The sequence below is a fragment of the Centropristis striata genome, chromosome 4, assembly GCF_030273125.1.
Source record: "Centropristis striata isolate RG_2023a ecotype Rhode Island chromosome 4, C.striata_1.0, whole genome shotgun sequence".
Taxonomy (NCBI): domain Eukaryota; kingdom Metazoa; phylum Chordata; class Actinopteri; order Perciformes; family Serranidae; genus Centropristis; species Centropristis striata.
Genome location: NC_081520.1, coordinates 5,379,132 through 5,385,131, shown reverse-complemented (window position 1 = coordinate 5,385,131; position 6,000 = coordinate 5,379,132).

Sequence of the window (6,000 nt, the reverse complement as noted above, 5' to 3'; positions counted from 1 at the left end):
GGTTAAACAGTACGAATCCTAAGGCTTTTTCTGCTTCCAAGAGTGGAAATGCATTTCAGGAGAGTTCTGTAAATATATGAATGGTTTGGGTTTTTTTCCTTCAAAGAAAAATGCTAACGTAATGCCATGTAATTCCCCCTCCTCTGAAACAAAGTGGCAGTCTTTCCCTGTATTTATATTTTTCTCTCCTCAGCCGGCAGAAGGTGCTTGTAATTATCCAACCCAAGTCATTGATTACAATTTAATTGAAAATTTGTAAATACTTTTTTGCTTTACTTTATTAAAAAGATATTTAATTAAAGTGAAATTAATGCCTCTTTTCACATCCAAAACTGGAAGAGATAATAAAGATTGTTGCCAATAAAAGAAAAACTCCCATACTGGTGCTTTTGTGTCCTGCTAATGTGGGACATTCTCTCAGTTCAACAAAGCTGATCACTTCTGTTATGTGTTAATAGTCAGCGGCACAATCACAGCTTGCTTTTGTGTTCAAGCCATTCAAAGTAAGTCTGGCTATGCTGTTGTAGCTGTGTGTCCTGATTTTCTTTTTCTTTTATAGGCATGGTGTGTGTGTTTTCAGCCACACAGGAGCCCTAAGATTAATATATCTATATACAGTACAGGCCAAAAGTTTGGACACACCTTCTCATTCAATGCGTTTTTCTTTATTTTCATGACTGTTTACATTGTAGATTCTCACTGAAGGCATCAAAACTATGAATGAACACATATGGAATTATGTACTTAACAAAAAAAGTGTGAAATAACTGAAAACATGTCTTGTATTTTAGATTCCTCAAAGTAGCCACCCTTTGCTTACTAGAATATAAGACATGTTTTCAGTTATTTCACACTTTTTTGTTAAGTACATAATTCCACATGTGTTCATCAATAGTTTTGATGAATTTACAATGTAAATAGTCATGAAAATAAAGGAAACGCATTGAATGAGAAGGTGTGTCCAAACTTTTGGCCTGTACTGTGTATATATAATATATATTGTATCGATAGATAGATAGATAGATAGATATATATATGTTTTTAAAATCTGATCTAAATTGTTTTCTCTTCTTTGTTTGTCACTTAAGCAGGATCACTTTGGTTTTGCTTTTTCATCTGTTAAAACATGAAAAAAGCTTTTATTATCTCCAGGATATTTTTTCAAAGTGTTTGTTTTCATAATACTCATTTTGGCCACAAGGCTGACCTGGAAGAAACCATAAATGCTTTTAGTCGTATTGAGAAGAAGGGGTAGTGGTGCATTTCAAGCTCTTCCAGCTAAAATGAGTAATATAATTATAATAATAAACTAGAAGAGACCATCCCACCGCCGCCTTTCAGGGCTTCTGTACACATCTCACAGAGACAGAAGCAATGGAAACCAACATCTGCTGATGAAGACTGAGTTGTGATTGAAAGTTCTGGAAAAAGCCTGTAAGTAGATCTTTACTATGAACTGACACTCTCATTCTGAGCAAAGGTTGTCATATTTTAAGATGCTGTTAATTTTCCAAAAAAAGAAACTTCTGGATAAGTTTCTTTCATCAGCCCTTCTTTTTTTTTTTTTAGCAATATTCTTATTAGTTTCCAAGTTTTACAATAAAATTCAAACAAACAAAAGTAAATGATAACATACATAAAGAATGCAGAGCAGAACCCAAACCTTCACACACACACCCATTCACACCAGGTAGATTTGCACGAAATTATATAGGCCTATGTATACATACACAAACGCATGCATACACATGTATGCATTGCACACATATGCATATCTAAACAACATGTACATACATATATTCTTATAAACAACCATATATATACTTATACATACATGTAAACATATACACATAATAATAATAATAAAGATAATTTAAATTTTATGACCCTATTTTCCAGATGCTATAATGTTCAGATATGGTTCCCACAATTGTACAAATTCCTTCAGTTTTCCTTTGGTAATGTAAGTCAGTCTTTCCAATCTGATGCATTCTGATTTTTTTTTTCTTTTTTCCACTGTTTTATAGAAGGAGCCTCCATGCTCTTCCAGTTCAAGGCAATAGCCAGTGGTGGAAGAAGTATTCAGATTCCTTACTTAAGTAGAAGTACCAATACCACACTGTGAAATTACTCCACTACAAGTAAAAGTCCTGCATTCAAAACTAACTTCAGTAAAAGTACAAAAGTATCAGCATCAAAATGTACTTAAAGTATCAAAAGTAAAAGTACTCATTTTGCAGAATGACCCCACTCAGATTGTTAAATATATTCTCAACATATGATTTGATGATTATTATTGATGCATTTATATAAGAAGCATTTTATTTTCTCAAGGTAGGGCTCATTTTAACTATTTAATATGCTTTTATGAGGTCTAATTTAGAAAATGTCACTTTAAACTTTAAACCGATCATGTTTTTCATGTTAAATCCCGATCTGAAAAGTAACTAAAGCTGCTGGCTATATGTAGTGGAGTAAAAAGTACAACATTTGCCTCTAAATGTAGTGGAGTAGAAGTATAAAGTTACATAAAATGGAAATACTCAAGTAAAGTACAAGTACCTCAAAATTTTACTTAAGTACAGTACTTGAGTAAATGTACTTAGTTACATTCCACCACTGGCAATAGCCTTCATCAGCCCTTCTAAAAGAGGTCACAGTTCACCTCGTTCTTACAAGCAGTGAAACAAATCAGCATTTAGCAGTTAGTTTAACTTCATGGGAGCTGTAGTTGCTATCAGTTCACTGCTATATTAGATTGAACATGGATAGTACTCAGTCACTGAGGAACCTGGTCTCACAGGAATCCGTGAAATAGCCACGGATTCGCTTAACTCAAAATCCGTGGAATAGCCACGGAATCACTCAAATTTCCGTGAAACTGACACGGATTTTGCTACAATGCAAGTTGTAGTTGACAGTCATATCCCGTGGCTATTGGTTTGTTCCAAGTCACGTAACTTTCAAGGTCCCAGCGGTCAGAACAAAAAACATGGCGGACAGTTCTCTCATTTTTAGTGAAAAAATCAATAATTTGACCTAGTTTCTGCATAAAAATGGATTTTGATCACATTTCTAGCGAGAAATATATGTTTTATTTTCTAAATATTCACTCAGTGAATGTACATAATCACTTAGTATGATGGAATAGCCACGGGATATGACTGTCATTAACTTGCATTGTAGCGAAATCCGTGTCAGTTTCACGGAAATTTGAGCGATTCCGTGGCTATTCCACGGATTTTGAGTTAAGCAAATCCGTGGCTATTTCACAGATTTCTGTGAGACCATGTTGCACTGAGGCAGTGTCTGCTGACGGAAGCCCTCAGTAATGTTGCTGTTCCTGCAGGCGGGAGAGAGGGGCCTCTGTGATGTCATCCCTGCAGACGGGGCTTCACACTGACTGGACACCATGCTGGACTTCTTGGGGAACTCCAGAAAATAAGACTTGGCTGTCCTCGAGCCTTCAGTCTTTGGTTACATGAGCAGCTGGCGGAGTGTCAGATGCATAAACAGAAACACAACAATGATTCTGCATCTTTCACCCTGTCAAGGTTTCCACACAGTCATTTACTGCAGCAGGGATTCAATCATGTTTTTGTTATAGCTACATATGGCACAATAAATACATTTTTTTGAACAAAGCTATGAAACTGAAAAATTTTTATATTGATAGATAGATAGATAGATAGATATACTTTATTTATCCCAAGCTGGGAAATTACAGTGTAGCAGCAGCATTACACACAGAGACAATAACAACACAATTCAATAATTAAAAAGAACAACCTAGGCATACTTCAAGCAATAAAATATAAAAATACAATAAAATGTAATGTAAAAATAAAGTGTCTAAAGAAGGAGTATGTATTAAGGAGTAGAATAGAATTCCAGTGCAGAATAAATATGAATATGCAGTATAAAAATGTTGGTGCTATGAAACAAATAAGGTGCAATGAACAGTGTGCATAAAAACACATAAAGTGCATAACAACGGTATGTAATGAACCAGACTATTTGTTATTGTACAGTATGATGGCATGTGGCAGGAAAGATTTTTATTGATCCTTGGCATAAATTGAAGATTATCCCAGGTCATGGGGGCATTAAAACAAAAGGCAGACTCCTCCAGTACAGTCTGTAAATGGGTAACTGAGCGTAAACCAAGCGTTTGATGGTGTCAAGTGGTGTCACAATGTAAAAACTTCAGCGTGTTTCCTGCAGCAGCTTCCCTCCAAAGTTCTGACTTGAAACTCCATGACAGTTTTTGTTTGATGATGATAGGCCAAGTAAAACCAGAGGTATGGTCAAATATATTTAGTATAAATGTTTTTTTCCAGATCTTTAATGAGAGAAATAGACTGTTATTTATGTAAGCCATTATAGCCCATCATGGGGAAAACAAAGCCCTGAACTGCCTGACTGTCTGAGTCTGTATGGGTTTTTTTTTTTTTTTTTTTTTTTTTTTTGTTCTCCTTTCTGATTGAAGTGTCTGTTGTTTGTTGAATGGCTGTCTTGTTTTATGGTTTGAAAAGAAAAAGCCAATAAAAATAATAATAAAAAAAAAACTGAGAGAAATACAGGCATTCAGGATATGAACAAGACATATAAAGAAAAAACGTCAGTTACAGTATCTGTAGAATAATATATATATATATTAAAATAATATAATAAGGCACATAGGGTATAGGGTGCTTACTTTTATACTATTTCGTGGTTTCTGAAAATAAGCTTTTAAAGTGTAGCAGAGTGCGTTTACATTTCTTATTTGACATCAACTCTAAAGTCTCAATATAAAATTTCAATTCTATTGTAAAAACACTAAAGTTAGGGAGGGATTTGGAAAACATAATCTTGTGGATGTGAAACTTCCCCGTCAGAAGCATAAGATTTGTTATAAAGCATACTGTTTTATTAGATTCAAATTTTGAGATAATAAATGTAAAGTTGTCTCTGGCTTGTAGTATAAAGTAAAACCATTGAACCTCTTATTTGTTTTATTTGTAACCAAAAATTAAAACTCTTCATTAAGCATCATTTCAAAATCAGATTTATGCTTTTGGGGGGAGGGGGTTCTTTTGGGAAGTGTAAAATGTGAAAAATTAATTATTAGGTCATATATGTGAGGCTGTGCTGAAAAACATGATACCGGCATGGCATGGTAAAATGTTTTTTAAGTGGCAGAGTGAAAGGATTAGAAAACTGACGAAATAGACTCCAAATGTTCCCTTACAGACATGAATAAGGGTTATAAACACAGTGCATTTACACTATATCTAAAAGAAAAGATATTAAATATCCAGTGTTCAGTGTCTTGTGTTGACAAGTTCCCTCTGGATGCTCCGGTTTCCTCTCAGTCCAAAGACAGGCAGGTCAGATCAGCTGGAAATAAAACTACATTCTGCTGTTGAACTAATAACCCAACTGAGGGTTTTTTAAGCTGCTCTGATGTATCACTGAGGGACTACATGTGTCTGTGAATAAGCTTGTATTGTATACTTTATTTGTAGTAGAGAGGTAAACATTGTGCCAGCTCAAGTCTCCAGACTGTACAGAAATATCAGTGGTGGGCCTGGCTCTCTGAACACTCAGCCCCCCAAACAGCAGCCTCAAATAGAAAGTGTGGTTGTCCTGGGCAGCTGGCCCCAAAACACTGTGTGTGCTCAGCAAACTTCTGCTTCAGTGTTCCCACATTTTTACCTTCAACATTTGCAAACAGTCGATTATGTTTGATGACTTCAGAGCTCTGCTGCACAGCCCACATCCACCTCTTAACTGTTCAACCCAGAGCCGGCCCAAGGCTTAAGCGAACTAAGCGACTGCTTAGGGCCCTGTGGCCACTAGGGGGCCCTGAAGAGCAATTAAAAAAATGTTTTTATTATTCCTCTCAGATTTAGACAGGATTTAGCAGGTGATCAGAGAGCTAACTGCTAATTAAGGATAACTTTTCATTCCCCAAAAGGCATGTTGGCCGAAGTTACCATTATCACTATACCTATA